The sequence below is a fragment of the Pogona vitticeps genome, chromosome 14 (genome assembly GCF_051106095.1).
Source record: "Pogona vitticeps strain Pit_001003342236 chromosome 14, PviZW2.1, whole genome shotgun sequence".
Classification (NCBI taxonomy): domain Eukaryota; kingdom Metazoa; phylum Chordata; class Lepidosauria; order Squamata; family Agamidae; genus Pogona; species Pogona vitticeps.
This window is the reverse complement of record NC_135796.1, coordinates 15,356,213-15,382,039: the sequence shown is the minus strand read 5'-3', so window position 1 is coordinate 15,382,039 and position 25,827 is coordinate 15,356,213. Positions and strand designations below refer to the sequence as shown.

Below are 25,827 nucleotides of genomic sequence, written 5' to 3'. Positions count from 1 at the left end.
GCATAGCATTTTGTAGTGACTCCTTTGGCAACATGCCATGGAGAGGGGCAGACGATTCGCTTTCCCAGGATGTCACGCAGAGCGAAAACCTAACCTGTCTTGCGATCTTCCACCCACCCCCCCAAAAAAATCATATTGTTGATGCCTCCGTGGGCTCCCCTCCACCCCCGCTATCTCCGGTGACTGCTTCAATTGCAAAATTACAGATTTACCCCTGGTTGGAAGGAGCGACCGATGCTCTGCCTTGTGTGCTGACACTTCTTCCCATTATAGGAGTCATCGATCCAGGTTAACGAGGTAGCAGGAAAGGTCGGCAACTCCTAAATCTCTATCAAACCAAACTCGGTGATTGCTAGTTCTCTTTCTGGAACATCAGAGCCCACCGCTGGTGTGGGCTGAGATTCAGAAGCAAGCTGACGTGATGTACCGGTGGAGCACCGCATTCTAGCATTTGCTACCTTGAACCCCCCCACCCCGGCCAGATCTTTTCTACTCCACAGGTGGGGAGTGTCATTGATCGTGCCCTTTAAGAGGGTCTTAAGATAGTGAGTAACCCCCTCAAGGGTTCTCAGATGTACTCAAAAGGAATGTTTAAAGAGGCTGATTGATTCTGTGAACTGCTAGTGAGCTGCCTGGATCTTGCATTCCTGCCTGGCAATATATATCTGGGCACAGAGAAAGTCCTCTCAAATACACCATGGTGTCTCAGGTAGGTTAAGAAACAACCTAGTTCCGAAGGAACGTTGGCCCCAAATGATATAGAATCTCCTATGAACTACACTGGAATATAGGTGTGGCAGAAATTGCCTTATATCATCTCCTTTTCCCTCTAGATCTGTAACATCAACTCTGATTTTTACCAGCTGAATTTCCAGGCTTCCGAGGAAGGGTTTTTCCAGCCCTAGAGGGAGAAGCAACTGGCTGGATAATTCAGTGGTTTGGATCTCTTGCTGTGGAGCCACAGGTTGGGAGTTCGATTCCCCCACCGGGAGAAGGGCCAGCCTGGGTGGCCTTGGGCCAGCTGTGCAGCCCCAAGGCTGCCCCCTAGAGGAAGGGAATGGGAAACCCCTTCTGACTTTTCTTTACTTGGGAAACCCTGGAAAGGGTCGCTGTGAGTTGGAATTGACTTGACGGCAGGCAATTGTTAATATTCTTAGAGGGAGAAGCAGGGAATCAGATCTGGGATGGGGGGAAAAAATCATGTGTTCTATCGCTAAAGCTACATTCCTCTCCTTATGGACCAGCATGAAATCCCTCTCATTTCAAGAGGTAAAGACTGAGATGGCACAAAGATGGTAGAAAAATGGCACTGATGGTGGCATCTCTCTTCCTCTGTGACAACAAGAGAGATTGTCAACCCCGTTTTGAAGGCTGGTCGCTAGCCCAGGGGGTGCAAGGCAGGCCACGTGGCCGAGAGCTGTCTCCTCTGACCGCTTGCTCCCACCCACCCACCCCGATATCCGACACCCAAGGTGTCACAGTAGGGCTCACCCTACCACCCAACAAATAAATGGGTTCAAATGGGAGAAGAATAAATCTCGTAGGAAGAATGTTATATTATACAGAAACAGCTCTTCTTCTTTTTTTTTAAACAAACCTGGCTAAAAAGCTGAAGCTCAGCTTTGCTTTCATCCGGGAAAAGCTCTCAGACCAAAACGTGACTGGCAAAGAAGGAGGTTTGTCCCCAATGGGATGCCGCTGTCTACCTCTGACTCCCACCTGGAAGACGTGGCACCTTTTCCAAAGCCAACCGGCTTTCACTCTCTGTCTGTGGCCAATCGATCCCCACTTCCCCATGAGATCCAAATTCGCAAGGGCAAATTTTAAATCTGAAGACCCCCCCCCCAAGAAGGCCTTAAGGGAAGGTAGGTGTGGGGGAGAGGGAGCGAACGGCACAGACAAGAGACTAAGTAAACTCCAGCGAGTCAGGAAGGGAAGATAAGACAGGCAGAGAAGATCAGAGGCAGAGGAGGAAGAGGGAAGGATTTTTTTAAAAAAGATGATGCAGCCTTTTTTTCACGAAAGCTTCCTTTGCGTGTTCTGTGCACAAGTGGCCACAAAACAGGTCATCCTTCACGGCATCCCAGGAAAGTGCTAGAGCAAAGGTGGAGCGGTCTCCTCTGACAAGCCCAGGGATGTCAATTCCTGGGCTTTTGTCCTGAGGCCACAGCAGCCGGGAGGCAAATGCTCCTTCTTTGAGCGTTTCTAATGCTTTGTGGCTCTGTTGACATTTGGCAAAGTATTCTGCGGTCACTCCGGGAGCAGGAGAAGGAAAGCTGCCGCCCCGCTGAACATACCATGTCTAAGCAACTACCTTTCCTCTTCTGGCTGGAGAAAACAGCGGAGCAAAAACAACAGCTCGGTGCAGCCAAGAGGTGTGTTAGATTTTTTTAAAATTTTCTTTGCTTCGCAGCAGGGAGTTGATTAAGATATGGCGCACGGCACCCAGCTGCCGAGTAAATGAATGCAATGCGTTTTCAATATCCCACATAAAAGCGGCAACCTTTTGATCGGAGTGCGCTCCCTTAACAAATTATCATCATGTGCTGTCAAGTCAATTCTGACGGATGGCAGTCCTTTCCAGTGTTTCCCAGGTAGAGAATACCGGAAAATGGCTTCCAGTTCCTTTCTTCTGGGGGTGCCCTGGGACCGTGCAGCTTGCCCAAGGCTACCCCATTGTTCCTCCCAAGAGGAACAATGGGGTGAGAATCGAACTCCCAACTTCTGGCTCTGCAGCCAAAGCCCTAAACCCGTGAGCCAGAATACCATGTGCCAGACAGAAGAAGGAAGTATCAGTCCTGCAGAAGAACAAAACGAAAGATGGGAAATTTCCTCTCTTTCTCTCTTGGGGGTGGGGAGGGAGACACTACAACACCCAGAATCCCACAACCAGCAGTGCCAGGGTCACACTAGCTGTGGATTCTGGGATACGTAAGCTAAAAAAGCAACTTTATCTATTTCTGTAGAAAGCAAGAGGAAGCAGAGATCTAAAGGACAAGAACAACATGAGCTTGTTGATATGGTTCTATTTCTGCACTATGTCAATTTGACATGCAGTCAGTCATATGTCCATTCTGCCTAACGTCTGCATCCATCTCTGTAGGGTTCTTTTTAATATATATATATATATATATATATATATATATATATATATATATATATATATATATATATATATATATATATATATATATATATATATATCTTTTCCTAAAAATGTTTCCCCAAAACATTCACTATTTGCCACGGCTTTTCACACTCGTCTGTAACACGGACACTTTTTGTGCAGTTATTCCTAACCCACGCATTCTTCTAGGCACGCCTACAGAGATGCATCTCCTAGAGACAAGTTGAATTGACTCATCCCGACCTTGGGTCCCCAGACCTTTCTTGCACTAAAACCCCCAGAAATCCTGGCTGGAACAGTGAGTGGTGAAGGATTCTGTGGGGGGTGGTGGTTTAGCCCAAGAACATCTAGGTTAACCCAGGTTGGGAACCACGGCTCCGTCTTAACCCAATAGACGCACGTGTTAAGAGGCAAGGCGCTCATGAAATGCCAGGAGCAACGTTCCGAGCGTCGGAGCTTGTGTGACAGGGAAGGGGAAGAAGGTGGGCTCTCATACATTGGTGCTCTCTCTTTACAAAGCGGAACGTTTTCTTGTCCTTCCTGAATTCCATACTCTTCCTCCTCAAGGTCTACCCGAGAAATAAGACAATTGCTCCCCAAGCAAAGATTCAACCGTGGAAACCTCCAACGTCAAAGAAGACGGGAAGTACAATGGTGGAACGACAACTCATGAGAACAAGGACGCTTTGAAGGCTGAATCACTCCTTCTTTTCCTCGCCCACACCACAACCTGTTCTCTGATGGGTACATTTTCTATCAGGTGCTTCTTATTTTTCCACTGTAATTACATTAAGGCTAGTCTTCCACCTTCTTTGGATCCATGGCAATTTGCATACAGGAGAAATAGATCTACTGATGATGCTGTGTCCATCGTACTCCATACTGTATTGAGCCACTTAGAACAACAGGGAACTTATGCGAGGCTGTTGTTTGTGGATTATAGCTCTGCTTTTAACACCATTCTACCAAATAGGTTGTTTTTAAAAATGATCAACCTGGGATTACCTCAGGAGATCTGCATGTGGATAAAGGATTTTCTGACAGATAGGCCACAGTCAGTAAGGATGGGATCCCACCATTCTTCTACCCTGGTACTAAGTACAGGAGCTCCCCAGGGCTGCGTGCTGAGTCCCTTCCTCTATTCCCTGTACACACATGATTGCACCCCACTATATAACACCAATGCAATTATTAAATTTGCGGATGATACGACAGTGGTGGGACTCATAAATAAGAACAATGAGTCTGCTTATAGAAAGGAAGTACAAAGATTGATACTATGGTGTAAAGAAAATCATCTCACACTTAACATCAAAAAAACTAAAGAACTCATAATTGATTTTAGGAGGAAGAGAAATGTACATTTACCACTGTACATAAACGGTGAGGAAGTGGAGAGAGTTGGTAGTTTTAAATTTCTGGGTACTTACATCTCAGAGGACCTCTCATGGACTATAAATGCCAACATGCTAATAAAGAAGGCACAGAAGAGGCTGTATTTCCTGAGAATGCTCGGGAAGTTAAATTTATCACAGCATTTACTTCTGTCCTACTACCGTAGCGCCATTGAGAGTGTCCTAACTTATGGCATTCTGGCATGGTTTGGGAATAGCTCTGTAGCGGACAAAAAAGCTCTACAGAGAACCATTAAAATTGCCCAGAATATCATCGGGCTCCAGCTACCAACCCTGGATGACATCTTCACATCCCGCTGTCTGAGGAAGTCACACAGCATCCTGAGAGACTCTTCCCATCCTGCTTATAACTTTTTTGAACTGTTACCGTCTGGCAGAAGATATAGAACAATTAAGACTCGGACCACACGTTTTCTAAATAGTTTTTATCCTAGAGCTATAATTGCAATTAATAATGAGCTTAAAGACCACCAGTAGTGAATAATTAGTTGGACTGTGTTACTTGGCCTGAGGTGTACATGTTTGTATTTTTATTGGGGGACTTCTAGTGGGTGGGGAGTGTTTGGGGAATGTTATGTGTGTGCATGTGTCTGGTCTCTGGGTGTCTGTGAATTTCGTTGTATGGTATACTGTGTATATACTTACAATGACAATAAATTATATTATTATTATTATTATTATTATTATTATAATGACGGATAGGCTTGCCCTGGGCTCAAAAGCTCTAATAGCCCTGGAGAGTGCTTGAAAATATAAGCTTTTGCCATCCTCTGCTTCTGACCCGTTCGTTCCCCCCCCCCCGCCCCGTTACATCCTGGACACAAAAGTACAGCCTGTTCTTTTTAAAACTCGTCAACGGCAACATCAGCTAGAGAAATGATCAGACTTAGATTAACAGGTGCATATCAGAACACCAAAACTTTGTCTTCCTCTTGACGTTGTAATGCAGAGGTTGGGAGTTTAAATGTATCAATGCAGGATCAAATCAAGCCTGAACTCTCTCTGGAGGCAAAAAAAAAGTCAAAAAAGATGCTGTCCTACTTCGGGCGCATCCTGGGGAGGCAGGATTCTCTGGAAAAGACAAGGATGCTAGGAAAGGTGGAAGGCAAACAGGAAAAGAGGAAGGCCAAATACGAGATGGACTGACTCACTAAAGGAAGCCACAGGCTTGAGTTTGCAAGAGCTGAGCAGGTCCATTGAGGACGGGACATTTTGGAAATGGCTCATTCATAGGTTCGCCGTAAGTCAGAGGGCACATCACAAAAACAATGTATCAAAATATTTAAACGCGATTTATGTATAATTAAATTGCTACAGACATTTTGACCTTTTTAAAAAATGACAAACTCCCGAGTTGCATGTATCGAAAATCCTGAACTGCATTATTCCCTGCCCTCAAATGCAGCTACACAGCTTCCGTGTGCGAACATCCAAGGAAGGAGGTGCAAAGAACAGAGCAAAATAAAATTTAAAAAAAAATAGTGGGAGGAACAGAAACGGAGGAAAAACTGAGCAATGAAAAGGGCAAGATCTTCAGGGTACGATGATGGGGAAAGCAGGTATCTGTTTCTCCTGGAGTAATCTGCTTGTAAGTGGCATCTGTAAAATACACGTCCATGCAGGGATGAAGCAGGGAGCCCCTCTAGCTAGTGACTCATGAATGGTGAGGGTTTATTTCTCCAAACTTTAGTCTTTAGGACAAGATGGATGGACAGGGTCATCGAAGCAACCAACATGAATTTGACCCAACTCTGGAAGGCAGTGGAAGACAGGAGAGCCTGGCGTGCTCTGGTCCATGGGGTCACGAAGAGTCGGACACGACTAAACGACTAAACAACAGGATAACAAACCTATCCATTGTGAAGGAAATCAACTCTGAGTGCTCCCTGGAAGGACAGATCCTGAAGCCGAGGCTCCAATACTTTGGCCATCTCATAAGAAGAGAAGACTCCCTGGAAAAGACCCTGATGGTGGGAAAGTGTGAAGGCAAGAGGAGAAGGGGGACAACAGAGGACGAGGTGGCTGGACAGGGTCATTGAAGCGACCAACATGAATTTGACCAAACTCCGGGAGGCAGTGGAAGACAGGAGGGCCTGGCGTGCTCTGATCCATGGGGTCACGAAGGGTCGGACACGACTGAATGACTAAACAACAACAACTTCCTCCTGGATTGCAGAGCATGTGGTGGGTGCTGGATGGTGTGTGGGTCTACTTCCATTTTTTAAAAAACGATGCCAACTTCAGACTTTGGTAGCTCCATCCTGCCCCAGCATCTTCTCTCTTGCTCTTTATCAAGAGAACACCACATTCCAAGTGCTTCCTTCAACTCTCATGGCTAGACAACTGCCAGACGTGGTTTACAAACACAAACACACACACACACACACTCAACACGTTATTCTCCACGGGGAGTACAGGCACCGTAACATCCTAACCCCTCCTCCTGCCATCCATTTTGGAAAGTGAGTCACGCACTGTTAGCCATCTATATAAATACTTGGGATAGACAATCACCATTAAAACGTTCACCTGAGCTTAGAAAGGTTCATTTTTTAAAGAACGATGGCTGTCTGAATCTTCTCCGCCCATCTACTTTACAAGGTCCATGCACAGGATCACCCCACTCTGCATGCCATGGTTGGAAGGTCTATTTGCCTTACTATCTATTCCCTGACTATCATAATTCATGATAACAAATTAATCTTAGGATTCTTATGGAAATTAAGATATTATTCCGATTTCACAAAGTTTCAAGGGGGAAAAAGTCTTGCCGATAATTTTGGGGAACTGGCCCCTTACACGTATGTGTGTTTTACGTCATCATGCCGGAACTGACTTCTAGCCGCCCTAAGAGGGCTTTCAAGGCGAGCGAGCTATTTAAGGAGTTTCCGCAGCCGAGTGTGGATTTGAACCCTGTTCTCCAGAGTCCTCGTCTGTCACTCTGTCCACTACACCCCATGAGGAATTCCCTTCCAGGTTTAAAACAGTGAGATGCTAGAATTTATGCTAGAAGGGCAATAATAGCGTACCAGCAGAGCATAAATTTAGCTCCAGAGATATCAATGCAGCAGCCCTTTATTTAGCTAAAGCTCTTTAGCCACCTATTTTAACCACATGCTTAAGCTCAGTGGGGCTTCAGCACCTTCTTAAAGCAAGGAGCTAAGCAGTGCAACTATCTAAGGTTACACAGAGACCTGAACGGCTGCGCCAGACTCAGGTGACCTGATCGGATGGCTGGGCCAATGCCATTCACAGAGTCTCTCCTTCTCTCCCTTTCATCATCCTCGCGGAGGCTTGTAATCCTGGGCCGTGAGAAATCAGCTGCAGTACCCCCACACACACACTTGCTATGTCAACAGCTACGAGCTATTTCTGCCACGCTTGGATGCCATCAATGGCTTGGATGGATCCCCACCAAGGCAGGTCCCTGCTGGCGGTCCGTAAGTGGCCGACCATCAAAACTGGGAGGAGCTCCAGTTTCCAAAATGTCCCAGCCACCCGGCTGAGTCTGGAGTGGAGCCTACAATCCGAAAATGTCATTTTTCCAAATTCCAGAAGGAACGAGGCAAGGTATCCTTGTGGGGAAGATGAGAACAGTGTCACCATCTCTGTCCATGATCTTGGGAATCTGGGAGCGGGGAGGGGGAATCAGAGCCACAGGGAGACATATTGAGTGGGACCCTGTCCCACAGTTATTCAAATAGCATAATTTTTGGAATCCAATGGCCGTAAGTTAAGAAATCTCTGTAGACATCGTCTGCAGTGTACAGAGTTGCCCGATTCAGCCTATGGAGTCTTCTTAACTTCAAGGTAATTTGTATGTGAAAGTTACACCGCTGGCTTAACTGTGTGACAAGATTTCTGACACAGCGTGGTGGCACCGTGCAGTAATGCAGTCGAGACTCCACTCACGACTTGAATTCGATCCCAATGGGCTCATGTTGACGGCTTTCAGAAGTCAGTAAACTGAGTCCCCAGCTCACTGAAAGTGGGGGGGGGGGGGCTGCAATGTGTAGCCTGAATAATTGAATTGCAAACCACCCAGTTATTACTTAAAGTGCTATCGGTTGGTATGTAAGCAACACACTTTGCTTTAAAAGGTTCTTAATCACTCTGCCTTGTAATGTTGGTATATCATCATCATCATCATCATCATCATCATCATCATCATCATCATCATCATCATCATCATCATCTGCCCCTGCTGGCTTCCTTCAGGTTTTCATTAGAACAGGAGCCCAGAACACAAGAATTCAACATTCCCTTCCTATTTATTGTTATTTATAATGTTTAACATTTTTACATCAGCTTTCCTCCTATACATAGCTCTCCTCCTTCCTCATTCTAGCCCCACAAAACTCTGTGAAAGAGTTAAGACTGAGAGACAGCACTTAGTCCAAGCTCACCCAAATAAGGGTGAAACTTGATAACACATTTAACCCATCATCAGAAGTGGTGCTCCTTCAACTGCTGAAAGATATCTCTTTGTCATACTACAGTATATGCTTTCCCTTCTCTGTATTTTGCATTTAATGTGCTTTGCCTCATGATGGATCTCAGGAAGGTAAATATAGCTTCATTTGCAAATCTTAGGCTTGCAGCAGAAATTCTGAGGTCCTTGGAGATGCTGAGGATGAATCTCTAAGGAATCAGGTGGGGCAACAGGCTAATAATAGGAGACACACATTCTTTTTAATCTTTAATGTGTAATTTGACCTCAGGTCAGGACTATTTATTTACTTACTTTTATCCCTGCAGAGTACACAACCACCGCGCTTACTCATAACACACAACTGTTCTTGACCTAGACAAACTCACAATCAGATACACAAACTCTTAAACAAACTTCTAAAAATCTGACACACATACTCCATCCAAATGGATAATCTGGCAATGCTGCTAGACAACGAACTGCAGACCAGGTTATATTTAAGCACGCTACAGAAGCCCATCGTGTTCTGCTTCAGAGCAAGACGGAAAAGCTTTCAGGCTATCTGCATGCAAACAGACTTGGCCCCTGTCAAAGCCGCCTGCCCCCCTGAACCTCGCCAATTCTTTCTTGAAACGCCAAAATAAATAAAATAAAGAAAACCAAAAGCGCTGTCGGGCTTCAGCGAGAAGATTAACAAAAGGTCAAAAAATGTTTGATCTCTGTCATCGGTACGCTCCGGGCTGAAAACCGAGAGCAGGTTTTAAAATATTTACGGGGGAAGCTCTGAAGCCACAAGGTGAAAGGTGCGACAGAAATTCTTCTCAACGCAAACAACAACTTGAGAGAGAAAGAGAGAGAGCTAGGAGGGTCAGGATACCTCTTGGCCAGTCCTGCTCTGCCCACAAACACACCCGTCTGCCCACAATCTCCCCTTTAAGCCTCTGCCAAAGAAGTCAAGAATGGATGATGGACAGGATGCAGAGCAGAAACACCACTTGCTGTTGTTGTTTTTTTTAACTAGGCATTAAGGGAAGGAAATGTCTCAAGGGTGATGGTTTCCTCCACAGCGAGATGTACCTTCTGGCATTATAATCTGGATCTGACCCCAAGAGTTTCCCAGTCTGTTGCTTTCCAAAGGTTTCGACCATCACCTCCCAAGCTTCTCTACCATTTCCCCTCGTGGCTACAGCCTCCGCTTCTCTGAAGGGACGCGGCCTGGAGGACACCTCGCCACCAGAGAGGCTTGTGTCTCATCCAGTCCAGAGGAGGGCAACAAGGACGATCAGCGGACTGGAAACCAAGCCCTAGGAGGAAAGGCTGAAAGAACTGGGCAGGCTCAGACTTTTTAAAAAAAGAAGACTGATGGGAAATAAGATAGCACTCGAAAGGTAGTCCATCCAGAGGAGGGGCAGGATCTGCTCTCGATCATCCCAAAGTGCAGGACATGCAACAATGGGTTCAAGTTACAGAAAGCCAGATTTAGGCTAAATACCAGGAAAAAAAACTTCTTAACTGTTAGAGCAGTACGACAATGGAACCATTTATCAATGACCTCGGGAGGTGATGAGCGCTCCAACACTGGAGGCATTCAAGAGAAATTTAGACAGCCACAGGGCAGAGACCCTTTGATTTAGATTCCGGCGTTGAGCAAGGGGCTGGTTTTGATGACCTTATAGCCCCCTTCCAATTCAATGATTCAATTTACTAGAGCCATGCCATTTACTAACGTGTAAGGGGAAATGCTCCCTTCCCCCACCCCCCCAAAAATAAATCTACACAATGACAAATTGAGACAACAAAGCCTGCAGAACACCAGGCCCATGGAAACAGATAGGTGATACAGGAGGCTTTTCAGCGAGTCCCAATATTTTGCACGTAGCCAAGGCGCCGCTGACTTTCCATCAAATATCTGTGCTGCTTTACTCTCCACTGCGTTGCAAATCAACCTGCCAGCACCCGAAGATGGATGCACCGGGCTATAATGGAACATGGGATGGAGGAGGTGGTGGCAAGAGGTGATAATAAGATCATTTATACATCTCTTTCCTCTCTCCTTGTGGCAGCTGGCTGGGCCACTTATACCGAAGCCTATCAATTAAATGGACGAATCACAGCAAGATGTTGCCATAAGCTCAAGAAGAATCAAGAAAACGGAGGACTCTGGTTTCAGAGAAGAAACGAGGCTGCAGAAGGATGCTGGGTGTTAGCAGAAGCTGTTCCTGGAAGATGACAGGAGACGGATTGCTTGGCTCCGGAGTACTCAAGACTTACTTATTTTATTATTTATTTAAGATATTTCTGCCCTATCCTTCTCTTTTAAGGTTTGCATCCTTAAAAGCAGCTCACATCCTTAAAAGACAATATTAAAGCGGAAAAACAGTACGTAAACAAAGACTAAAAAGGATCAAACACATACCTTACATCCTTAAAAGACACGTTTAAAGCTCAAAACAGTAAGTGAACAAAGACTTAAAAGGATCAAACAGACACTACTCTAAAATACAGTAAAAAAGGCAACACCGAAACACATTCAAAGCAGTAAGGTACAACAATCCATTTAAAAGCCCCCTTCAGGCAGCCAGTCAAAGCTTGCCTGAAGAGAAATAAATGTCTTGGCCTGCTTGTGGAAGGATAGCAAAGATGGGGCCAGCTGGGTCTCCAGTGGGAGGGAGTTCCACAGACTGGGAGCAGCCACAGAGAAGACCCTCTCCCATGTCTTCCAGAAACCTGACCAGTTGCACACCTAAGGAGGGAGCCTATGTTGCACCGTTTCAACATGGTTCTGTTGGAATTTTTATTTACATCCTTGCGCGCTGTGTGTCATTGGAGCGACTGGGAAGGACTTTGGTGAGTCCAGAGCAAAACTAAAAGAGAGAAAAAAACCTAACAGGTGGCATGCGAGGTTGTAAAAAGTCCAACAGGAACAGCCACCACTAGTGCTGGCTCTGAAATCATTGAGACATAACCCCTCTTCAGACGAATGAGTTTTGGACTGAGACCCAAGGATGTTGGAAGATTTCCTTACAGGGCTCACCGATGAAAGAGAAATGAAAAAGGGTTCAGGGGGCAAACACCTCCCCCCCCCCGATAAGGACAGCTGTGTTCCTCTACACCTTAGAAAGCCCATTTGCTAGAACCACCCTTTGCAGCCTTGTTCTGTGCAATGGCAAGCTCTCTCAAGATCCGTGGTTTGCTATGCCCAGAACGGCCAGCATGCAGAGGACTCCATCCTTCCATGGAAAGTGAGTGGGTTTGGGGTTAAAAAAAGGGGGTGGAATGGGGTGAAAGAATTCCCCCCCACCTCCCAGCACCTCCCTTCCTAATGGAGTGCTACGTCCAAATATAAAAAACGGCTGGATCTTTGCCACTAGGCAGAGCCAAAAATGGTTTCGCAAAGCAGGCTGGCCTGACAGCAGGAAAGAGAATTCGCCGCAGGCTTCTCCCGGGCCTTCCAACAAAGCTGCGGTCCACCACTTTAGAACCTACAGGGGAGTAATCTCTCCATTTGGCTCCCGAGCAGCCTTTAGTAGAACTGGTTCCTGTTTGCTTGCTGGCTGGCTTCCCCCCAACACCTCCTTCTTCCCACTCTGCCCCCCCACAAACCATCCAAAAAAGACAGCCAGTCCTCCCACTGTGATGGAGCTGCTTCAGGTGGCAAGATATGGGCTTTTTTTTTTTAAACGAAGGGCCCGCAATCTGTTAGTTGCTTGATTTGATGATTGTGCTTTTACAGCCGGATATGCCGAGAGGCATTTTATGAGAAACCCCCCCCCCTTACTTTCCGTTACTAAAAATAACACAGCAGGTTTGGGGGGGGTGTACGTGCGCGGAGAGACCTTCATGACTTTGTATGTGTTTGTGATAGGGTATCATTTGCGTTTCCACCTCAAATGCCAAATTTCTCCCCAAATTTAGAACATTTATGTTAGGATCCATAAGCCTCCCCCCCCAGATGTCCATATTTCTGTTCATCGCCGTGAAAGTCACGTGTGAGAAACCATCCATATAATTTAGAGCATCCAAGATGCATTTCAAGCAAAGAGACCCATGCAGTAAGGCAGTGAGTCCTATGTTTATCCCCATTTTGCAGGTGAGAAGACTGGAGCTGAAAGAGACAGTGGCTTTCCAAAGACATCTCGGCCAAACTCATGACAGAGGCAAGATTCAAAATAACATCTTCTGATCGCTCCCTGGTCCTTAAGCAACATTTACAAATGCTTTAGGAATCTAATTTTTTATTCAGCCTAGCCTCAACACTGACCCAGTTCACACCTCTCAGTGTAAGTTGCTAACTGGTGCTCAAAAAAAAAAACACATACCACTTTTCACAAGTCCCAAATGTTCTGATACACATCTTGTTATAGAGCTTTGAATTTAGCTGTACAGCAGACGCGCAGAGCTTCACAGAGTAGAATAGCTTCCAGTTACACAGAGTAATCCACCCTTTTTCTCATCAACTGGCACTTACCGTTTCAATAACTCACTCTGAGACATGGGGAGGAGAAAGAATAAATGGCCTCGTTACTTACAATTGAACTGCAAACTGACAAACACAACTGCTTTTAGCAAAAGATTTCAACAGACTTAAGAGAGGGGAAATGAGACAAGAGCAAAGAAGTGGGGCTCTCTTCAAATTCAGAGGCGGGGGAAACAATCGGTTGCTGCTGGATAGTCACCCCGGCTCAAAAAGGTCCCTCCCAGCCACACCTACTAGAGGCAGCAAAAACTCCTGCTCTTCTTAAAACCACAGCACAATATACCTTGTAAACTGTGGTTTTGCAAGATTTGGGCCTGAATCTTGTCAGTATTTGCATACATTTGCCTAACTTGCCATGGTGAACTACGGATAATTGATAAGGTAGCGGGGCTTATCCTGATCATGTGCCTGGTTGCACAACCAAGCTGTGCCCAAGCAACTGATGAATTGGTCACAAGACGTACCCTAACACCAGTAGGATTTTAAAAGCATTTAGGTGCAAATATGGGTGCTGTTTGTTTTTTTTAATCAGATGTAAATTAACATAGAGACAAGAAGGGGCTGGCTTATAGGTAAATCCATTTGAAAGAAACACAATCTGGAAATAAACTGGCATCCTCTAACCTAGCCATCTCTGTGTTTACCACCAAAGGTGACCATCTTGATTAGCACCCCCGTTGCCCCGCCGTCGACTCTCTTCTCCCTTGGAATAGTAATAATCTAGTTGATGCTCAGCCCTCCAAGGAGAGTTGTGATAACTCCACTGAAATATTTATGCAACACTTGTATTATTTACGCCACAGCCTTTTATCCATCCAGGGATAATGATCAATAAGGGGTGGATTCAAGTGCCCCTTGGAGGACACTTCTTGAAAAGACCTTGGGGGAGATTAAGTAAAAAAAGGAAATCATCCGAGGGGTGGAGCTCAATACACACAGACATCCGCACATATTGCAGCAATATAACCACTGACAGTTTAGAAGTGCAGGGCTAGAAGGGACCCTAGAGGTCATCCAGTCCCACCCCGGTCAAGGAGGTAGAAGTGGGGAATCGAACTCCCAACTTCTGGCTCTGAAGCCAGAGACCTAAACCCCAACATGCATTGCCGCCGTGCCTCCTTGCCTCCACGGCCCCATACAGGCATCCACCACCCATGCCTGTGTCCCTTTGCTCCCTTCCAACACCGCTTATTTTACATGTTTAAACCCCAAACTGATATTGAGCATTATGGGGTGACACCACTTGATGGGGGAGGTTGGGAGTGAGGTTTCCCCTAAAGGGGTGGGGGTTAATTTGAAGGGTGCATTTTGCAAACTTTGGTGTTCCCACAGACCATGAGTGTGCTATGCTTCTCTGTGCTCCTTTTTTAACCAAGCCGTTCGTGCTTAGCGCTTTTAGGGCCTCTCCACACCGTGAGATCGGGTGCAATGTGGCCTGGGCTTAAAAGGTCCACATCTTCAAGGCAATACTTGGGGGCCTGTCCCCAAAGACAGGAAAATGAATGAACTGTCCCCAAAAGATGGCATGCACTAGCCCTGGGCCAGAAAGATATGGGCCAGCTCTTAAAGGGGAAGAAGGAGGGATCCTTTGAAGCAGAACTCCCCTTAGGATTGCTCAGTGGCTGAGGTCTGGGAGTTCAAACCCCCCGCTGTACCTCCTGGACAGAAGTTGGATTCGATGATCCATAAGGGTCCCTTCCAGCTCCTCAGTTCTAAGAAGCACAAGTGGACAAAGCGAAACAGTGCTGTTGGGGAACCATATATCATAACTCTATGCCAGTACGGACAGGCTCTTAATCTCACCACATAAAACCATGACCCCACTTCCTTTCAGCACCCAACTGCTGGACAGCTCAGTCATTTAGGCAGGCCAGAGGTTGGGAGTTTGAATCCCCTACGGCAGTGGTTCCCCAACCTTGGGGCCTCCAGATGTGCTTGGACTTCAACTCCCAGAAATCCTGGCTAGCAAAAGTGGTGGTGAAGGCTTCTGGGAATTGTAGTCCAAGAACATCTGGAGGCCCAAGGTTGGGGAACCACTGCCCTACGGGGCCACCTTGAGAGGGGCTGGACTCAATGATCCATAAAGGTTCCTTCCAACTCTGCAGTTCTTCTTATTATTATTATTATAACCCTGAGACTCTTGTCTGTTACACCTCTGCTTTGCCTCTTCCTCCAGTGAGCTCACAACCCCTTAGAGCAGTGGTCCCCAACCTTGGGCCTCCAGACGTTCTTGGACTTCAGCTCCCAGAAATCCTGGCCAGGAGAGGTGGTGGTGAAGGCTTCTGGGAGTTGTAGGCCAGGAACATCTGGAGGCCCAAGGTTGGGGACCACTGCCTTAGAGAACTCTCCTCCGACCCTACTTTCCCCTCACAACTACCCTGTGAGGTCGGCTGAGAGAGATCTCTGTGTTAGCCAACACGTGACACCAGCCACAAAGATTTCGGAACGGCCACCTACAACATTTAATGGCTAGAGGTCCAGTGGAGGTTGAGCAGAGGACTGCCCCGTGAGGACAGGATTCAAAACAGGAAATGGTTTGAGAAATGAGTATCTGGCAGGATTTCTTAGCCACCCCCCTGACCCTGCGGAAGTCTAAAGGGAGGAAATTACAGGCCCATCTGCTTGAGTCAGTCAACAGGGACATTAATTATACACATTATCTAAAACTGCCTGGAAACTGGAATGACCACCAACAATGGGAAGCAGCTATCCGAGGGCCTCCAGTATGCTGACAAAATGTGCCACTTAGCTACAATTATTTGGAAACCATTAGCATAATCTTTTTTTTTTAAAGTGAGAGCAAAGAATTTGACAAGCTACCCATCTCTTCCCCCCCCCCCGTCTCCTTCAAAAATACAAAAAAACCACACCAAAAAACAGAGAGGTGGAGGGTTGGAGAGGACTCAAAAAATAAGATTGCTAAGAGATGGCTGTAAAATTCAAAGCATTTCTATGCAGCCTCATTAGGGGGTCAATTAACTGATTCTCAACAGGCAATGATAGCTGAAATCCTTACTAGCATGAAGTCAGCAAGACTTGCTTCTTAGTAAATGCGCATAGGATTTGCTACAGTAGCTATCTGAACCATTTGAAAAAAATTGGGCAAACAATTGAAAAAAAAACAATATTGAAAATAATAAAAACGAAGACATGTTCAAAATGAAAGGCATGGTGTTTTTTTAAAAAAGCAGCTGTGTTTAATGCAAACATGGGCAAAACTTCATCAGCCTTGAAGAGGAGTTGGGGATTTTAGAAAGAGGGAAATCTACCTTCCATTATTACAGTATTTTTATCCCATTTAAAATGTTATTTCCACCAAGGCTCCTTCAGAAGTATACCAGAAAAGTTCGCATCTTAGCAGCTGACCACAACTGCGTTATCCATGGCCACTGGAAGTTGTAGTCAAAAAAAAAAGTAACTTCCCTAAACTCTGTGCTGGACAGGCAGCAATTGGGGGGGGGGGGGAAGCCCTCCACTGAAAATAAGAGATGTCTTCGCAACCATAAAGTTCCTTGTTTTGTGTTGTACCTTGATGATGCTTTCTATGCATTTAATCTATTCTCCTTAAATCAGGGAAACAGATAAGAATGACCTTCCTCGAGGTCAAAGCCGGATGAGGAAGAGCAGCAATGTAGAGAAATCCAAGGAAGGAAGGCAAGAGGGGACCGCAAGTGATGAGGGTGCTCAGATGGATTTGCAAAAAGAAAAACACCCATAAGATTTCTGCAGCCCTCCTTTCTCTGCCCAGATGACTCTCGGCCTGCACGCCTGAGAGGGACGGGCCGTTCTGTCGGCATGCCCCACGCTGGCACGCGGCCATTCCCCCCTCCCCTTTTCCACGCCACGACTTAGAGGTTATGTAATACAGATCTGTGAGAGCATTAGCCATCACATGACACAACCCAGGAAGATTTCAAACTGCCACCTACAAAATTTAATTAGCAGGCGGTAAACGAGAGGGGGGGGGGGAAACACTCATAGGATCAAGAGATAACACACATCCTAATACTATAAACAAAATTCATAGGGATCGGATTTGATCGGTTCTTTTTATTTATTCGATCTAGGGAAAGACACACATGCACAGAAGGAGGGAAGCTCCGTACATCCATAAATCTACCACCAGCACAGAGATACGGCCAACAGGAGAAAGGCGACTTAAGGAGCTGTTACGGAGAAGAAGCTGGCTTAAACTAAGCCAGGCCAACCAAATACTTAGACGACAGCTACCTGCAGTAATTGGGAACTTCTCCCCAGGTTGCGCACCTTATCTAAGCACTGCTAAATTGACGAAAGCTGGGGATTTCTACATGCTGGGTTTAATTGCACACTCTTAATCTTTAATTGTGCCATTATGACGAATTATCATGGCCCTTCTGCAAAACTGGCCTGGTTCCAGGGCTCGTCCTGTCATTAGACAGAGTGAGGGTGTTGCCTCTGGTAGAAGATGCTGGCGGATAGCAACGACAACCTTCTGGATGTTATTCCTGGACTCCACAGCCGCTCCTTGCTTCTATGCAGTATGTCCTGGGCCCACCGGCCACCTCATGTAAGACTGACAGGTCAAAAGTGTCTCATTTCCTAAGGTTTCGGGGCCAAAGGCTAAGGCCTGGGAGCCTATCCTTCTGCAGCAAATGCGATGCCGAGTGTTCGTATGCAACACAGGAAGTGTAAAGTTGTTCTGGTTTGCATTTTTGGACTATAGCTCCCAAGCTTCCCTGAGCAGCACAGCACCAATCCGCATATCTCTACTCAAAGGAGGCCCAGTGGGAGCATTGAACTTCCAACCTACACCACTGATCTGACGAGCCACCTTAGATCTACAGTGGTGCCCCGCATAGCGAGGTTAATCCGTTCCGGATTAACCTTCGCTATGGGGAAACATCGCTAAACAGAACGGAAAAGCCCATTGGAATGCATTAAACTTTGTTTAATGTGTTCCAACGGGGCCCAAACTCACCGTTGAGCGAAGTTTCCCCATCTGGCCGCCATTTTTGCGCCCTCGGTAAGCGAGGGCAGGGCGCGAAAAAGCTGCGCACGGCCATTTTGGGTGTTCCGGCAGCCATTTTGGAACTGCCGATCAGCTGTTCCCCCGACATCACAATGCGAAGATCGGTAAGCGAAACGCTTACCAATCGTCACAAAGCGATTTTTGCCCTATTCAAACATCGGTATGCGATCGCATTAGCAATCGCAAAATCCACATCGCTATGCGGATTCATCATTAAATGGTGCGCTCATTATGCGAGGCACCACTGTATATAGACAGAGGTGATATAGACATAGATAAAGGACATGTAGCTGGGACAGAGCATTCTTTTCAGGAGCGAAATTACTCATATGGGCTAGGAGTCATCATGACCAATCGGATATTCATTCATTCATTCATTCATTCATTCATTTGATTTGATTTATATCCCGCCCATCTGGTCTGGTCGACCACTCTGGGCTGCTTCCAATAAGGTGTATACGAAAACATAAGAATTTTACAAACAGTCCATAACACATACAATAATAAAACAAATAATAAATGAAAGAAAAAATAAAGAAAGAATTAAATATTGACAGGAGGGAAGGCCTGAACATACAACCATGTTTTTAGTTGCCTCTTAAAAGCGCCCAGCGTAGGGGCTGCACGAATAACCAGAGAAAGGTTATTCTAGAGGCGAGGAGCCACCGCCGAGAAGGCCCGGTTTCATGTCCTTTCCTTCCAGGCCTCTCTCGGCGTTAGGCTCCTCAGCCTCACCTCCTGGCTCGTGTGGGTGATCCGAGCAGATCTAGGTGGGAGCAGGCCTTCCACCAAGTATCGGGGTCCTAAACCGTTTAGAGCCTTATATGTAAGCATTAACACGTTGAAGTCAATGCGGAAACGGATGGGCAGCCAGTGCAGCATGGCCAGAGTAGGAGAGATATGTTGGTATTTTCTCATTCCAGTAAGGAGTCTGGCCGCTGCATTCTGCACCACCTGAAGTTTCCGCATCAGCTTCAAAGGGAGCCCCACATAGAGCACATTACAGTAGTCTAATCTAGAGATTACGAGCGCCTGTACTAAGGTAGTGAGTATTTGCCTGTCAACCACTCAAAGACCACCGCAGCCCTGTGCGTGAATACTGGGAGGTAAGCCCTGGCATCACAGCATAGGTAAAGGTTAAAGATTCCCCTTGACAATTTGTCCATTCGTGTCCGACTCTAAGGCACAGCGCTCATCCCTGTTTCCAAACTGCAGAGCCAGCGTTTGTCCGAAGACAGTTTCTGTAGTCATGTGGCTAGCGTGACTAGACACGGAATGCCATTACCTTCCCACCGAGGTGGTACCTATTTATTGACTTGCGTTTTTACATGCTTTCGAACTGCTAGGTTGGCCGGAGCTGGGACAAGCGATGGGAGCTCCCTCCATCGCGTGGATTCGAGCTTACAACTGCTGGTCTTCTGACCATGCAGCACAGAGGCTTCTGCGGTTTAACCCACAGCGCCACCACATCCCCGCATCACAGCATACCAGAGTGCAAAACAGAATCTCAGTTCCACACAACAGTGTCCAGTATTTAAAAAGCCATTGCTCAAAATGCTTTTAGAACACCTGGAGGGACAAGAGATTCGAGGTGGTGGCGGCGATTCTCTAACTTTGTTCCCCTTCTTAGTAAAAGATTTTGGAATCCTCATGATTATACACAAAATTGGAGCCCATGATGTCCCAGAGCCTTGAAAGACAATGATGGTTTTTCTCAGACAGACATCATCATCGGGTGCCAAAAAAATCAAAACCAAACTGCAAAAGTGGTAGGTAGATACACACATGAGTAGATCAAGTCACTGTGGAGACGAAGCGGGTTAACAGGATAAGAACTAAAGGCAGCAGGAATGCAACAGAGAAAAGGTAATCTATATACAACGTATTCATTAAAAAGAGAGAGGGTTTGTCTGTTGACCGATTAAAGTTTTCCCTGTAAATGGGTTTATTGATTTAATTAATTGATTACATTTAACCACAGGGGGGAATTCAGGTTGGCTCCTGACAAATAATGGAGGAAGAAAAAAAATACTGCATCCACCCATCCACCCACCCGTCCACCCACCCGTCCATCCATCTGTCCGTCCGTCCGTCCAACCAACCGTCCAACCAACCAACCGTCCAACCGTCCAACCAACCAACCAACCATCCAACCAACCGTCCAACCAACCGTCCAACCAACCGTCCAACCAACCAACCAACCAACCAACCAACCAACCAACCAACCAACCAACCAACCAACCAACCGCACTAGTACCATCTGAATGAGAACAGCCATGGGGGATGACCCATCTGCTTCCAAAACAGATGTAAATGCTGGATAACCTTGCACTGCCATTATCAAGTGAATCCTCTAGGTGTCCATACATGTTCCTTCGCTTTTGCATGATCCTTGATGGGAACATAGCCCTGCAGCAGGTCCCCGTGGTCCTTACCACACATCTCCAAGTCGAGCTGAGAAAGACTCTTCTCAAAACTCTAGAAAGATACTATCAACCAGTGTCTATAATGCTCACCTAGAGGGACCAAGGGTCTGGCTGGATGCTCACCAGCACCTCCCGAAAGCCAGGCAGTGAGCTGAAAAGTCCAGAATCACCTCGCCTCTCAAGAGAATCTCAGCTTCGGTTCCCAGAATCAGAATCAAATCACATCAACGTTATGAACTTAGGGAACAGGAAAACTACAACCCTACATGAGGCATACAGACCACCAGAGCTTTTTAAAACTATCAGTCCCAGAATCCTCTGGAGAGCATGATAGGCATGGCTGACTACCAGCAGGTAACATTTCGGGGCTCTGAAAGACACTCTTATTTAGCGACTAAACACAAACACTAACATTATTGTTGCTATTCCTAAAATAGACTTACAACCTGAAAGAAGGCAGCATCTCCCTACGAATTCTGGACCAGAGGCAGACTAATCCACAAAACAGAAACATGGCATTTAGTCAACTCAGCAAGGGCCGGCTTGACCGTTTGTTAGTTTGAGGCAGCTACCTCAGGCAGCAGATGGGAAGTATCATGAAATGGCAGGAAACGGTTAGTTATTTAAGGTAAAGGTTCCCCATGACATTGAGTCCAGTCGTGTCCGACTCTAGGGGGCGGTGCTCATCCCCGTCTCCAAGCCGTAGAGCCAGCGTTTTTGTCCAAAGACAGTTTCCATGGTCACGTGGCCAGCGCGACTAGACACGGAATGCCGTGATCTTCCCACTGAGGTGGTACCTATTTATCTACTCACATTTTTACATGTTTTTAAACGGCTAGGTTGGCAGGAGCTGGGACAAGCGACAGGAGCTCCCTCCGTAGCGTGGATTCGATCTTACGATGGCGGGTCTTCCGACCTTGCAGCACAGAGGCTTCTGCCGTTTAACCCGCAGTGCCACCATGCCCCTTCCCTTAGTTATTTACTGTGCTATTATTGGTATCTTTATGGATGGAAAGATGCTTGAGGGAGTTACTGCCTCCTGGGCTATAATGAAGCAGTTGTCATTGGGCACGGTGTAACTTCCTCTGTGTGGGTCACAAGTGCCACTCTGCCTCGGAGCCCTGAGCATAAACAATGTATGATCCATGCTGGACTCGCAGCCAGGAAATTGAGGTACTACAAGTTATCCATCCATCAAAGGATCAGGTGCTATGTTGTCCCTTCACATCCAGGTTGCAAGCTCTCGGGCCTTGCTGCTAACCCACATTACTAAAGATCATAAAATCCTGTTTTCCTCTTCACTCAACAGAAGACCATTGTCCATCCACCACATGCCTTTTAGGAAATAAAACAGGTGTGTGCTGCTGGAGACCCAGGCCAAGATCATCAAGACTATGTTATTCTCAATTACAGATATCAAAGCATGGATTTGAAAAATGCCAACAGGGAATGAAAAAAAAATAGATTTCAAATAATGTCAGAGAGGAGATTTCTGGAGACCATGGGACATCAGCAAGACAACTAAGTGGCTGCTAGATCACATCTAGCCTGAATCCTATCTAAAAGAGGGGGAAAAATTGATGAAACTCAGACTGCTTTATTCTGGGTACCTTATGAGAAGACAAGACTCATTGGAAAAGGCAATCGTGCTGGGAAAAGCTGGAGGTAGCAGGAAAAGAGGAAGACCAATTATGCGATGGATTGACACCATCAAGCAGTCTTGATTTTGCAAGACCTGAGCAGATCTGTTAATAACAGGACCTAGTGGATGCTAATAATTCATAGGGTTGCCATAATTCAGAAGTGACTTGCTGGTCCATAACAGCAATGGTCAGGTGTATTGCGGCTTTGTGTATCCGTTGTTGCTCTCAGATGATTTCCATAGCATGCCAGTAGTCCTCTCTATGTCTTTTACAGTGGTGCCTCGTATTACGACGTTAATTTGTTCCAGCGAAATCGCTGTAGAACGAAAATGTCGTAATGCGAAAATAAAAAGCCCATTGAAACGCATTGAAACCCCTTCAATGTGTTCCAATGGGCTGGAAACTCACCGTCCAGCGAAGATCCTCCATAGGGCACCCATTTTCGGTGCCTGTGCAATGAGGAATCCCTCCCAGAAAACAGCGGGGAGCCATTTTATTTACCCAGCGGCCATTTTGAAACCGCCGATCAGCTGGAGGAAAATCGCCGTTTTGCGAAGAATCGGTTCCCGAAGCAGGAAACCGATCATCGAAAAGTGAAAAAACCCTATTCAGACCATCATTTTGCTATCACAATCGTTGTAATGCGGTTTCGTCATAATGCGGGGCAATCGTAAAGCGAGGCACAACTGTATTTGACCAACAGCAATAGATCGCCAGCACAGCATGCGTGATGAAAAGCAACACAAAAGGTCACCTGCACAGGTGGGGGGTCAACCAAACACCACCTGCGCAATGAATACCCAGAGAACTGATACTGGCTTTCTTGCTCTCATGGACCACCACGATGGGCATTTTGAATTCATTCCTACAGAGACAAAGGCCTGGAGCCTTTGATCTTTGGAAATGCTCCTCCTATGACCTAGTTATAGGAACTGTCCTGCTCCACGTTGCCCTAATCAACATTTGCATCTTGTAACGTCGGCTACAAAATACATTTTTAAACTAGTATTTCCTCTTGGAATCCACCTTTTCACGGAAGGTGTTTTCAGACACGGATGTCTGGGAACAATTTACATGTACAAATAAACTCAATACGTGTGCCAACTTTTCCAAAACAGAGCCACTGGCGGGACGTCGTAGAAAGCAGAGACGGGTACGGAAGCAAATCAGGAGTCTCCTCATGTACCCAAAGCTTTTTCACAGAAGCTTATCTTTTAATTAATTATCTTTTAAAAGACATTTTTGAATGGTTGTAAAGGGGTTTTATTCAGTACACTTTTAAATTATTATAGTGGGGGGGTGTTTCTCTTCATCTTGTGATTTATTATCTTTTTCATGGCTGTTCATATATTTAAATCTTTTGTAAGCCATTTTGAGTTTCTCTTCTGGGAGAAAGACGAGGCAATACGTTAAGAAACATTTGAGGCACAAGGTGTCGCGGGCAAGCAAGCGATGAGAAACCAACTCCCAGGCATATTCAATATCTTTAAAAGGCTGGCTTTCATCTCTTCGACTCTTCCCTGGCTTCCTTCACTCCCAAAGCATTCCAGTGCTCTCTCTTCATCACCTGCCTCTTTTATTCTCACTGCATCTTATTCCTTTCTTAGCCTTTCTATCTTATTGATTGCAGCCTTAACACTTCCTTTCTGTGGATGCAGTTAGTAGAACATTGAGATAAATAGCCTTCTTTAAAAACCAAAACAAGTTTTTTTTAAAAAAACTGTGCGGGAATCTGCCCTCTGTTTTGTTAGATACAAAGCTAATTTGCACCTAATGGTGTTTCAACCACATATAGGTCGAAGTTTTTGCAGCCTCGCATGCTGCCTTTAGCAGGTGTGGCTGGGTGGGAGCTTTCTGGGCTGGGCTGACTGTCAATCTATCCAGCACTAACCAATAGTTCCCTCCTGCCTCTGAATTCAAAGAGAGATCCGCCTCTCTGCTCTGCCCCTTTCCCTCTCTGTTTAGCCTCTTAAAAACTGTTGTCGAAAGCAGTCGTGTTTGTCTGCACAGTTTGATCTATTTAACTGTAAGACAAGAAACCTTTTATTCTTTCCCTTACAAATTGTCTCTGGTTTATTAACCCGTAGGAGCGCCGGTTCATGAGAAAAGGGGTGGACTACTCTCGGGAACTTGTAAGCTATTCTGCTCTGTGCATCCCTTGCCTTTCTGCTATGCAGCTAGAGGAATTTATCCAAACCTCCAAAACTCTGCAACCATATATACATTCTGAAATGGAGAGCATGCATGGGACAAGCGTGTTGGTTTTATAGGGCAGGAGGAAGGGAGGCATCTAGGGTTGCTTTGTGTCCAAAGCTGAGGACCAAAGGCATTCCTTCACCCTGGTTAAGACCAAGCCTTTAAAACAGAGGTGAGCAAAACGGGGCCGTATAAGAGCTGCGTTTTGCATCCTCCAGCTCTCTACCAGCTCCCACTTCTTCTGGCAACGGGGGGGAAAGAAAAGATGAATTGCCGTTCCTGGATACATCCAGGAGTGGTGCGTTACATTTTAAATAGATGAACAGAACAGAACTGAGCTTATAAACGTGCCCAAACTATGGCCATGAACATTAAATACAGCATCTGCTTTTCAAAACTGGAATTCTCTCATTTTCTCTCTCTCTTTCTCTCTCTCTCTGTTGCATTTTGTCAGTCTGTGCAGCCAACGCTGTAGCAGCGGCTCCCAACCTTTGGGTCCCCCAGATGTTCTTGGCCTACAACTCCCAGAAATCCTGGCTACCACCCCAGCCAGCGGTGAAGGCTTCAGGGAGTTTTAGTCCCAGAACATCTGGGGACCCAAGGTTAGGAACCACTGCACAGGTTCCTAGAAATTGACCCACCTGCATTAAGAAGTGTTTGGAAGCAGTTCATTGATCGACCCCTATCCAGCCATCATCTCTCTCTCTCTCTCAACACCACGCAAAGCAGCGTGCTGCACCATCCATCATAAAAGGGTGAGTATTGCATAACGGGGAATCTTTCAGCATCCTTTTCCTAGGGTTTTGTGGGTCCTCTGGTTGGGCTCGCTCCGCAAGGACACTGCCAGCGAGCCAGTTCCACAGACAACCCTCCTTCCTGCTGATATTCCTTGCCAACTACTGCCATTGGGGGGATACCTAAATTTTCCAGATGTGCATGCAGGTTCTCGTGTATATTGTTAGGCATCTGGCTGCAGAGTTGGGCGTTTGTGTCTTCTGGGAGAAAAGCCAGCCTGTGTAGCCTAGGGTGAGCTGCACAAACCCAGGGTGCCTTCAGAAGAAGGGAATGGTCAACCACTTCTTAGTATTTTTTTTTTTACC

At 46.2% G+C, this 25,827-nt stretch overlaps 1 protein-coding gene and 1 long non-coding RNA gene across 6 annotated transcripts in view; both read right to left on the bottom strand.

The window, feature by feature from the left end:
- RIMBP2 (RIMS binding protein 2) overlaps positions 1–25,827 on the bottom strand; it is a 146,380-nt gene that overhangs the window by 107,102 nt on the left and 13,451 nt on the right. The gene's annotated exons all lie outside the window — the stretch shown is intronic.
- LOC144584791 (uncharacterized) lies at positions 15,480–15,923 on the bottom strand. The gene is made up of 2 exons (XR_013539231.1): positions 15,786–15,923; positions 15,480–15,641 (listed from the first exon to the last, which is right to left on the bottom strand). It is a non-coding gene; the product is annotated as an uncharacterized LOC144584791 (long non-coding RNA).